Source organism: Dermacentor silvarum, chromosome 11 (assembly GCF_013339745.2).
Source record: "Dermacentor silvarum isolate Dsil-2018 chromosome 11, BIME_Dsil_1.4, whole genome shotgun sequence".
NCBI lineage: Eukaryota > Metazoa > Arthropoda > Arachnida > Ixodida > Ixodidae > Dermacentor > Dermacentor silvarum.
Genome location: NC_051164.1, coordinates 109,078,890 through 109,091,447, shown reverse-complemented (window position 1 = coordinate 109,091,447; position 12,558 = coordinate 109,078,890). Strand labels below are relative to the sequence as shown.

At 48.5% G+C, this 12,558-nt stretch overlaps 1 long non-coding RNA gene across 1 annotated transcript in view; it reads left to right on the top strand.

Moving 5' to 3' along the window:
• The window catches only part of LOC125941380 (uncharacterized), a 114,539-nt gene that overhangs the window by 33,103 nt on the left and 68,878 nt on the right, over nucleotides 1-12,558 (top strand). Inside the window, exon 2 of the long non-coding RNA XR_007464213.1 lies at nucleotides 10,974-11,059. This is a non-coding gene — a long non-coding RNA (uncharacterized LOC125941380). The remainder of the gene's footprint in view (nucleotides 1-10,973; nucleotides 11,060-12,558) is intronic.

The following is a 12,558-nucleotide window of genomic DNA, read 5'->3' as shown; positions in this document are numbered from 1 at the left end:
GCGTACTACTCTAAAGTGTGCGCGTACAAATTCCGGAACGCTGTGCCTCATGGGACGCACGGCACAGCATCTCGGCGTAAGCGAAATTGTTGATTATATAACCTGGCCGTGCGCAGCGGTGTCCATTAGCGTGGGAAGCCTCGGTGGATGGAAGAGGAAATCTCACGCTGACACGCCCGGTGTCGGCGTTTCCTTTGGGCATTGTTCGCCGTGCAGGGAATCGAGATGGATCGGCAGGCCCCGTCGATCTCAACTCTGCTGTACATGTAACTGTGCCTCAGCGTCTCAGAACAATGGTCTGCCGATACATTTCCGCTTTATTATGCAGCGTTGTCGATAATCATCGACTTCTGGACCTTTTGTAGCCTGAGATTGCGAATAGAGGAAGGGGAGGAGTCAGTGTAGAACGGCTCTGCCAATTTGTTCGAACAATAGATGGGCGATGCTTGTATTGTGCTAACTGCACCGGTCTCCTGCTTTGCACTGCTCCTAAATGTTCAGGCCCGGTTTGGTTGACTCCTGGTGTAAGTTGTAGTAACTCAGTGCTGGGTTGTAGTGCAGGGTCGAATTCCCGTCAGCAGCGACCGCACTCAGATTGGAACGAAATGAAAACAAACATAAAAAGAAAGGAAGAAAAATGAAAAAAAAATATTGCACGTCCTTTGGTTCAGAAGCACTTTAAAGAACCCAAGGGGATCAAAATTAATTTGAAGCCCGCTAATACGCCGTCCCTCATTGTCAGACTGCAGCGAGCAGGCGAGCAGGCGTCGTAGCCTGCTCGCTGCGACGCCTGCTCGCAGCGTCGCAGCGAGCAGGCGTCTCTCAAAGGCGCAACACTTTTCTCATAATACAAAATTTTTATTCCCACACATATTTGATGAGTATTTTTTATATAAGCACATACATGGTTGTTATTGCTGTTGTGAAAGTAAATAAATAGTTATTCAATGGCGCTAAATCAGGCAGAACGATGCATACCCTGGTGGTAAACCATGCTTCAATCTCAAAGTCATACAAACTTTATTCAATGTATTATGCATTGTATAAAACACAACATAAATAAAGTTAATTTTTGCACGAAAATGTTCTAATACAGCTTCGTTTACTGCGCCGCATGCAAACGCCACCAGTTTTAAGACAGAAGTCAATCCGAAGCCTGTACTTCCCATCATTCCCATGTAGGTTGAGGTCGCGCGACGTTGAGGAGAACCCCCGTAGACACTAGCGCCACTTTTCCCTCTAGGTTTTTTATTTAGAAACTCTATGGCGGATACCGCCGTTGTTGTTGTTGTTGTTGTTGTTGTTGTTGTTGTTGTTGTTGTTGTTGTTGTTGTTGTTGTTGTTGTTGTTGTTGTTGTTGTTTACCTGAAGGTCCATGGCACATCCCCACAATGGGTGATTGGCCAATAATCTGGTCACCATCTTCTCAAGAACGACTTATCTGCGATGCACCAAACGTTGCCCTTCTTCGCAACAGTATACTGCCTTTCGTGGCCTCCGCAATGTATGCACAGACGGCACCACTCTTTCTATATATATATTTGAATGTAGAAAATAGGGTTGGTAGGACATCTTTAGAGTCGGTTATCCCGAAATCCGTAATAAATTACTCCGGCATGATGGTGACGAAAAAAAAAAGAACAATAAGGAAATAAATCGCAACACGCGCTGGACACACACACACATCACAAGCGCACGAAAAGCGTCACCTCGCGGGCATTTGCACTGGCAGCATAGTATGTACTGTACATAGTACCTGAGATGCTATCCGCCCTCAGACTCCTGTGCGGACCGCTACACATTGCAAATCACCAAGCGCGAATATTGCGGGATAGCGCCGTTGTGGTTATAGCAGCCAACTGCTCCCGAGTGCACATTACCGCAGTGACATATGTTTCAACACCAGCGGCCGTGGAAAACCTTTTTTTAGCAGCCCTATGGCAACGCCGAAGCTCTGAGGATGAGGAGGTGATAACGACAGCGGCCGTTGGCTTAACGGAAAGGTTATGGACCGGAGGGACATACAGTATAGTCACGTTACAACAAGATCGCTTCTTCCGAAATATCGCTTTATTCGAAGTCTGTCGGGTTTGCGACCGCAGTGCGTGCATTTTAGACCGTACTATTCGAAGTGCAGTATAGCATTGGACTGCGGTTAGTACGAAGAGTGAAGCAACAAATCCGCACGGGACCGCTCGGTGCCGCATACATGCGATGGCCCTGTGCGTTTCTTCGGACGAACCTGCCGAAGGAAAGTGTGCTGCGAAGGTCGCCCTATCACGTGACCGTACTCATTGGGACTAGCCATGTCATGTGATGATAACAGACCGACGAGGACACTGGTCGTGGGCTTCAGCAGAATTTCGGCACTGCCGTGCCGCCACTATCGAGTTTTTTTTTTTAACGAGCTTCCGCGCTGTTGGAACGTACAGCTTCGAGCTACTATGATTCTCATGCAGCTTCTCTCCGCTTTCGACAAAATACTGTTTATAACAAATAAGTTTCCTATCCAGATGACTTCGTTGTAACGAGTGTTCCCTGTAGCAGTGCCAGTCTCGAGCTTTTAACTGCTGTCGCTGGAAAAGAAATGAAGGTGGGGCGACAGAAGATGTACAACAAGCTGGGACCGGTGCCACAGCTGGACAGCTTCCCTTCCGTGCTGGGGGAGCGGCGCGGAAGGTCGCGCTTGACTATTATTCTCGCAGGTCGGAGAGGCCTGGACGTTTTAGAAAGTTAAAGCGTCCCAGTCGCGGGACGACTGGGCTGTTCCCTCACCGGCACGTCTCGGCACGACGACGTCCGTTGTGGGGGGACCAATAAAGAAACGCTCTAATCTGTAACCGCAAAAAAAAAAAAGGCTTAAAAAAACGAAAGTGCTACAAACAAGCAAGCGGGCGAGCAATGGAAAACGAGTTGTCGGTTCTAAACAAACGCACCACTGCATACTTATACACCACACGTGGCCGTTTCTCGGCCGGCGCGCCTTGATGCATCATTTTCAGCTCTCCAGGACCACTTTCGTCGTCTTCTTCCGCGGATGCCGGGAAGAGGGGGACCATTGTCTCAGTCAGCCAGCGCGTGCGTGACCTAGATGAATGTTATACCCCCAGAGGCAGGGCCACGGAAGGTGAACGAAGTGAGCGTGTCTGGGAGGGGGGGCCCAATGTTTTTGTCGCTACGATGAGAGAGTGTAAGACGGAGAAGGGGGGGGGGGGGGCACTTTGCTCGGGCGAGGCACGCGGTTTTGTGGCAAGCTTGTTTCCCGTCCTTTTTTCCTACCGCAGTTTTGCAGCCGCGCAGCGTGCAACTCGGCGTCGTTCCGTTCTCGCAAGTTTCTTAGATCGTCTCGATTTTGTGATGGACTACCGTATCTTCCGGTCTGTAGACGGCACCATGCACATAAGCAAATTGTATACCGCGCGCTGTTGCGGCGGTGAGCCTTGCGGATCCGAGAAATTTCCGCTTCTTGTGTCTTTGCAGCCGACTGTGTTTAGAAAAAAAAGAGAGAGAGAGAAAGAAAACATAACTCACTGATGATTAACATCGCTAAGCACATCAGTCCGCTCTGCACTGTGTCTCTTTTAAAAGTGTTGATGTAATGGCCGTGTTGTTTACTTTCTCAAGCACGCATTTGCGTAAATATTTTCGACGGTATCAAAAAATGAAAATGAAAATAAACACTGTCTGGCGGTAAGAAGCGATCTGGAAAGATTATGTAATGTGCGCAGGAAAGTCCTCGATATGTAGCCCGCACCGGACGAAATTCAAGTAAACGCGTGTAGTCCGTCAACTATAGACCAGAAAATGCGGTACGCGTTTTTCGTGATCCTGCGCGCCTTCTCGGACTTTTATTTTTAGGCGTGCCTTTAGCATTGTCCTTCTGTCGGGACGGCCCGCCGACTTTTGTCCGGCCGTGCAGGGGCAGATTTAGAGACAGATTGTCGCCGTCTCGGACATCGTTGACTGGCAACCTTGCGTGGCTTCATCACCGCGCACGCTCCTCTAACTCGTCACCTTCTCCTCCTCTTTTCGCCTTCTCTCGCCGCCACTTGTACCGTCTCTCGAGTCGCATCAGCCATTTTTAGCAGTCGCTCCAGGTTGTCCTTTCTATGGATGTCCTAACCGTCCCGGTATCGCCCCCCTGCGTTTTTCTATTGAAAGCGTCCGCCTGCGTCTTCAGCGTACCTTAGCGCATGCACTCGTCGTAGCGTAAGTCAGGCTCCATTAGCTAGGCAGTCCGCCGCATGGTAACGGCTGTTGACGTCGCAATACGAACGCCACGGCGGTTCCTTATATGTCGCGTCTGGTTTATTAGCGAACAGGTCTGGGGGTCTCGAGGAGTCTTCTTTTGTCGCGTGCGTTCGTGAGGAATGAAGAGGAGGGTGGTGGCGAGCGAGAGAGCGAAACAAAGACGCTTTGAGCGATCGTCATCGCATTCGGGTGCCTACGGCAGCCCGAACGGCATTACGCGGAGCCCCCGCTTAGTTCCGTACCTTTCGATAGCGTGCGACTTTCTTTAGCGCCTTATCCCGTTCGCTTCCGTCAGACTCGTCCGGCTCGAACGAGGGTTGCCGACACACAACGCTCGTAGCGTTTATAAGCGGGTTGAGTGGGGCGCTGATCAATAGGCGGATGATAGGCTCTTCGCGCCGTACGTGTTTCCGCCTGCTCGTTTCTGTGTTGCAGTCGTTCGAATGTGTTCGTATACGTAATCTCCTCGAACGGGCATGCCTTCGGATACGTGCCCTGTCGCTGTATACTGTGTTTCTCGACGCAGAAGCACGTGCCTAACGGTTATTGAGACTAGAGGTGCTATATTCTGGACATTGTCGAATTCCGCCATGTTGTCAAATTCTGTAATGGCGGCATTTTTGAGCTCATCAGAGAGGCTGCCGTCGGGGGTAACCAGAGCTGAATGATCGACTATGTCCAGAACAGTACACCAGGCGTAAGAAAGGCTGAAAAAAAAAAAAACTGGGCTGTCGATGAAGAATGAAGTGAGATCGAAAGAAGCGAGGATTAATCGCATTAGAAAGCAAATCGTAAGACAAAGAAATCCACAGGCAAAATGTTACAAAAGGTATACGAACCTCCACGAACGCTTCTTTTCTTTTTTCGCAGCAATGTTCGAGTTCGCCTCTTTTTGGGTGATTGTATAGATTGACGATTTCGATAATGCGTGCAGGAACTGGGATGTACAGGCAGAGTATCATGTTTCTTTCTCCTTTTTTTTGCAGGTGCAGTGTTTAGAGTGTCTGGAGCAATTAGGCACAATGTTTTCATATTTACACTTTAGTTGTAGTGCTTTTCGTCCCTTCAACTCGCCAGTTTCGTGAAGTGAAACTGTCTGCCAAGGAGTTGTGTTGCTGAAATGATTACTGAAATTATTGTCTTTGCGTCCGTACGTGTGTATGTGCATGCGTGCGGCCACCTGGAGGCTCTCTGCGCTCTCTCACGTTTGGAGCTCAAGAGTGTGGTATGTTTATGCTGAGAAAGCAAGGGAGATAGAAAACTTGACTTTCCCTTTCCAACCTTTGGCACTCATTTTATGGTTGGCGTTTACTTTCCTCCTAATATAAGAAGCCAGTTATTTAACAAGATGCTGCCTTAGCCCTTTTGCACAAGCTTATTTAGACAGCCTGTATACAGAAAGCCTATACAGGTTTTTTTACAGCGTAAGCTTTATGAGCTCATTCCAATAGCCGTTCCGGTTCGCCATGGTGTCCGCCGCCTCCACCGCTGGTGACCGTAACCGCTATCGCCGGAAATGCGCACGAAGTTCCCGGTTCCCGCCGGGATCGAACCCACGCCCGCTGCGAGAGAGTGAGATATTCTACCACTTAGCCACGCACAAGCTTGCTATCGGGTAGCGGAAAAATGCCCTATAAACGCTCCCCAGGCAGGCGCGCAGGCGCAGACGGCCCGCGTCATCTAGTTAAGGTGCCTACAAACGCAGCGCGTCCGACATGTAAGTTACATATAGCAATTGCCTGCTGCATGTAACTGGACCTGGTTAACTCAAGCAGGCTAGGTGACTATTTGTCACCAGCCCGTTTTGAAGATTCCAATAAGCAATCTTGATCATCATCAACAACAACACCGTACCGTGCCACGGCTCAAGGGATGTGAGATGAGCGCCACGTATTCTGGATACCTCTGGTACACGTTATGACGTCTCCTCGCAAGGTACCAATCGCTGCTGAAGAAGCGAATCGTAGAGCTACGTGCGCGGCTACAACCAGGCTTGATCGGGCTCAGCAGGCTGCTGTGCAGAGAGCACTACAAGCCGCAGCTCGCTGTCGACGCCGGGCTGACAGTTCAGATTTTTGTCGTCAAAACGAGGCGAAGAGACTTTGCCGCGAAGACCCTGTTGTGCGTGGTGCCGAAATTGGAGCTACTCTTGAGCCGCTCCACCAACTTACGCTGTGACTGTGCTGCGTGTGCCGCGCAGGCCTGTGACTTTTTTTCCCTAGAAGCAGATAGTCAAGAGATAGCCCGCGGACTTGTCAACTTACCGTTTTCGTCGACTAATGCTCACCCCTGTCCAAATAATGCGTTCTCAATGAATTTAACCAGTAAAAATATGCTTGTAAACGAGCTTTTTGCATGGACACTCTAATGAGCTTATATAGCCGCGAGGAACTAGTCAACGAGAAGTCAGTGCTGCTTACAAGAAGCCTAAAGACAACTGACACACTTTTCTAAATCTATTTTTGTAAGGGCGAGACCGCGCTCCTATAGTTCGTCCCTCTTCGCATGGACGGCGGTCGCTTTGAAACGCGATCACTTTGCACTTGCCGATCGAGACCATTCGCCTGACCAGATGTATCGTCGCCGTGACTTAGCTTTTGGTAGCGCCGCCGGAACCACTTGGCACTTGTGGGTGGTAAAAGCAACGGATAATTCACAGCGGCTGTTCGAGTCACACGCTGGCGCGGAATCAGTGGCGCGCACGTCTCTATATATCTCCCGGTCGTTGCTGACTAATGTCTGTCGCTCCTTTCAAGGTTCTTCCTCTTCCGTTTCATCGACCACCCGAGGAAAAGGAAAAACCGAGCACCGGAAAAGGAGCCGTTTGTACGCTTCCGGCTCTTTCCGCCGACGCCGCACCGTTTGAGCGCCCACGCTACACATTTCAGCGAGCGAGCCAGGTTGTGGTGCTCCGTTTGTTCCCGCGCTGTTTTCGAGAACTTACACCGGTCACGTCTTAGCCGCCGCCCAAGCGTTATAACCCTACTGATCTCTCAGTGTACAGTTACGTGCAGCCGTACGCACTGAAGGAGACGGCACCGCCGCGATCATTTCTAAATGTGAAGCCTGCGTGCAGCACCCGCCTGCAGCGAACCTAACGGCTCAATTTGGCGGAAATGGCGTGCGTGCAACGCCACCCTGTCGGCGGCACTGGTTCGCACACTTGGACTCACCACTCACCTTTACCCCCACATACACTCACCAGCACTCACTCGCGGTCGCACTCACGCCCGCTCACATTCGCCGGCACTCACTCGCTTGGCGTGCGCATAGGGCGGGCCATGGAGGGCTTCCAACGGCCTACTAAGAGGGCGAGTGCAGTAGAAAATCGAGTGCGAAGTCGTTAGTATACCACGTCCCATGTGAGCGCCTTCCATGGTTGCATTTTCCTTTCGTTGAGCAGGACATTGCGCGCTATACTATATCTGGTAGACGGCGCGCAATGTCCCGCTTCGATCATTCAGCATTGATCAAAAGAATGCAGGCTTGTGCTTCAAATATATACGCGACGACAGGATGTGTAAGCGCTAGAATCTTTCTTACAATGTCTATGTTTGTTAGCATCCTGAGTTGTTAATGCTGACTGCCTTGAAAAAGAGCAATATATGCACGGCTATTGCGGAAGTTGTTTTCGAGTAGTAGGAAGACGTACGTACCTTCTTTAATTGTCTTTGTGCTAGAAGACAAAATACACTTTTCTTGCAACAGTACAATGTGCAAGTGTGATAAGTGATGCTTGAATAAATAAATATATTTTACGATGGCTTCTTCTTCTTATTTTTTTTTGAGTGTCCGCAAAACGTCCCGGGCTGGATAGCGCCCGAAACGGAGAAGGGCGCGGCAAGAAAGTTTGGTCTTCCCTAATGAAAATCCCTGCGCACGCCCATGCTCACTCGCATCGGTCATACTCTCGCTCTGAGGAGTGAAGGCACATACCGTATAGACTCGTGTAAGGGTCGCACTTATTTTACACAGTTTTTAGAAGGTGCGCCCCTTACACGGGACCGAAACTTTTGGTTCGGTTCCGCGCGGCCACGGGCGCGCTATAGAACGCCAGCACTGTTAGCGTTCAATACCGGCCTTGGTACGCCGACCTATGTCGACGCCGCCGCTCAGTGCCGAATTACACGCTCACTTTATTCTTCGCGTGCCTCCTTTTTATTGCGATAGCAATTATAGGTGAGAGAGAGATTGAAAGATAAGAGGAAAATCTGCTGACCGCACCTCAACTGTCTAGCGCGCGGCTGACACCAACAAAATGGCGTGCATCCATCCTTCACAGATTATTGGCGACGTTAATACAATTAGCAATATTTTTGCTATGGTGGGTGTGTCATTTGCGTTGGGGGAGGGGGTACGTTTCATATGCTATGATGATTACTACGATCATTACTTTGATGGTTTAATAAGTATGATGACACGATGAGAATTAATTCAGAAATTAAGTGTGGTGAGAATTATTAACGAGACAGAGCTGTATTATGTACCAGTGCAGAGTGTTTTAACGCGACAGCGTTAAGGGCCCCGTATCGCAGAAAATCCGGCGTTGGTGTCGGCGTAAGCGCCGGCGTCGTTGGCGGAAATAATCATGCCGAACCAGATCATCCCGAACCACCCCGACCGGACAGGCCCTTCGCGGGGATGCAAGGCGTTAGTGAACAAAAATTGAATTTCTAAAAGTAAAATCCGTCAGAAAAATCGTAAAGTACGACTTAACCACAACCTGCAGACGGGATAGCGTCGGATTGTAATTTGAAAATACGAGAAAAAAACCTGATAAGCAGCCGGGGATCTTTGAATGCTATCGCGTTCCACTCTTAAAGGCGAGGCTTAAGCGTGCTCCATTTTTTTTAAAGAACTTGATGAGGCACGTGGACTGGCCGGGCACCTCTCAAGTGGAGGCACGCTCCACTCAGTCAGCTCGGCAGCGTTCTGGCCTTGCCTTTATCGCACCTCGCAATAATATAGCATTGGCTGGTGAAATTGTGCTCAGTATTAAAGTTTTGTACATTGTCTTGTAAGTAATAGGCACATTACAGGTTAAACAACGTGATCTATCAACGAAATCTGCACCTCGCAGCTGCCGATACGATGAGCTTCTACTAATACTGCAGAAATACGCACACGAACTTTGCACGTATTGTTAGTGAAGTTGGAGAGGCTTTGCGTTAAACATGAATGTGTTAAAATTGCATTGCGTTAAAACTGCATGGGTGTGGTGTAATCATGTTCTTTGCGTCAGTTTTAAGAAAATTGGCGATAGTTCGATTATACAGACTGTTGTGTATTCACAGACAACAAAAAGCAACAATGTGCGTCCCGAACACCGCGATTTGACATGACAATGCAGGGTGTGGCGTCAACGTGCTGACCTACCAGGCGATGTTACGCCTTCATACCTGTGTTTAGGTCAAGAGAGGCGGTTGTATACGATAACAAACATGATGCGATGTTCAGTTTGTCCACGCGTACATGGCGATGCTGCATCCAGCATCTGACGCGTGTATTTAAACGACAAATTGATTTTTCACGTTCGTGATATATATACCAGTAGGTAGTAAGACACGACTTGAAAAATATTCACGCAGAAACTCCGCGGGAATTGTCTAAGTATGCGTAAGCACTGTGCCACTTGCTCACCGCCACGCAGCTCGATGTCATTATCAGTGTTATGAAACTTGATCCGACCTGCATAAACGACAGCGCTGCCGTGACACGAACTAATGCGCGCGGCGGCGCAAGGTGAACTGATGAGGCAATCAAACTACTGCAGGTGGCGGCTGCAGGTGCGCTGATGACGTTCGGGTCATTATAAGCCGTTATCGCTTTTTAGAGCCTTATCCATCCGCGTCGAACCATTATCAACCGTACTCCGGCGGCAGGCGTGTGTGTGACGCGGCCGCGCAAGCCCCTATCTTGAAAGCGATCTGCGATGTGGACACAGTGCGACGAGTGCTGATAGCTTCGTGCGCGCTGCGTTCTCGCCGCTTATTTGGCGTTGAAGCGAGAGGCAGCACGAAGGTCACTTCGCTCGCTGCCTATGCCTTGAAAGCGATCGTCTTACTTGACGGACGGGCGGACGTTTTTCCTCGCTGGGTAGGCATAGAAATGCTTACGCATTTAAAACAATTATCTGCCTGAGCTGTAATCGATTGCTTCGGTAGCATACACTACTCATTTATTAACGATTTAGCCAAAGTGAAATTTCGTTGCCGTTTGCGTTTAAGGCATGTTCGCCTTAATTATGACGGTAACTGTACCTGTTCAGAACTATATATAGCATTCGCGTATACGCCTGCACTAAGTGCCGTGTGGTACCGGTGCACCTTGTCCTCGCCTTTTATATTTATATGTTCCAGCGTGTCTAGCACTCTAAAGATGTTTACTTAGCCCATAGGCCACTGCCGAGAGTATACCTTGAATAAAGCAAATTGCGGTTGAAATAACTGTCTTTTACTGTGCGAAAATGTTTTGACGCGTAATGGAATTTTGTTATTTTTCTTTATTTGCCTCCAAAGTGTTCAATCCACGCCATGTTGTATGATGCGGGTCTCTCGGTTAATTTGACCACCAGGGGTTCTTTAATGAACGCCTAAATACAAGTGCACGAACGTGTTTTAGTGCCGTAGCCATGTGAATTCGGTTGCCGTTGCCACGAATGAAACTCACGACGTCGTACTTATATCGATTGCTTGTGTTTTTGGTCTGCGCGTGTAACCCAGGACCAGAAGAGTGGCGAGGAAGGGACATTTCCTGTTGCACCATCCTGTACTCGGCGTGACCTCACCATACACCTGTGCATAAAGCGGTGAGTTTGTCATCTTATTGCTTGATCTTTTTCCCCTTGCGTGACTTTTACCTGTACGCGCCTGCAACCTCACTCTGCTGTACACATTCTTCAACATCTAAATAGAAAATTGGAATCCACCCAGAGTAACAAGAAGCGCGAAAGAAATTCAGACCGGTATCTCAGAGAAAGCGTCGCTGTTAAAGCAAATTATTTCTAGTCCGGGAATCGATCCCGGGACCTAAGCCTTTCCGGTGTGGTCGCTCAGCCGTCTGAGCTAGTCGGAAGGGCTAGCACATCGCAGAGAGAAATTGAATTAACAATCCGAAGCGCGGGGAAACTGGACATAGCAAAGATTGAGTTATGCGCTGACAGAATGTGTTCATGCACTGGGACTGATTGATTGAATTTTAATATTTTTTATGTTAGTGGTACGTCTATACGTAAGTGAATACATACAGCGTGCAGAAAGAGGTACCGTAGTAACACTCTGTAGTGGGACCTCTTATAATATATCACAAAGAATAACAGTACTACCGAAAAATAGTAAAAACAATATTAGAGTAAAGAGGCCAGCTGTTGACATTGTACAAATAATAATTAAAATAATAGTACATAAATCAAGAATAATAATTTATTAGCACGAAGCAACAAAGCTCAGGTTATCTCACAAACTACACATTTAATATGAAATCATGTTACGGGCTACTAATAAAATGATAAAGCGGACGTTTAAATGACGGCGCTGAAACAGCAGTTTTAATGTTATAGGGCATTCCACAGTTTGGCGAAACAAAAGCAACTCTTTTAATGCCATAGTTAGCGCTAACCTTGGAAAGTAAAAAAAAAAAAAAGAAAATGTTAAATGCAGAGCATGGCTTGGTAGACGGCTTCTTATGAAAAAAAAAAAAAAAACTAACAAAAGTTCATGAGCCATTCCATTCTGTGAAGATGGATGAACAGCGAAGTTGTTTAGCGCAAGACGCAGAGGTGACCCAGAATTTTTAACAAAGGTGCGAACATATTTATTGACCCGATCGGTGGTCGTCGTGACGATAGATACGCACACACATTCGCGTATAACCTCTGTTATTAAATCTGTCCGTCACGTAAGACGGACATACCCCTTTAAGCAATGGCTCACACCCCCGTAAACGCGGCCTCCCCATTACGACGACAGAAGAGAAGTGAAATTCTGCACTAGAATCATGAGCGGCAACGGAGCCAGCTGTGAAAGAAGACGAACGCGTGAGCAGTGGCACGAGCGCGTTCGCGCGGTTGCGCCGAGGGGCGCCAACCCTTTCCCCTTGGTCGCCTTATCAGGCGCACAGTATACGCCACGCACTACGTTATACATTCACCGAGACACATCGTTTTAGACACAGGTGGCCGTTAAACCGAGCTCCGATGCGAGCTGCGATTTGCGTTTGCTTTTGTTGTTGGCTTTTTCACTCTCACTTTTTAGGGGAGAGTTTTTCCTCGCGAACGCCATAAAATCCCGGATCCTAGCCATGGACAGC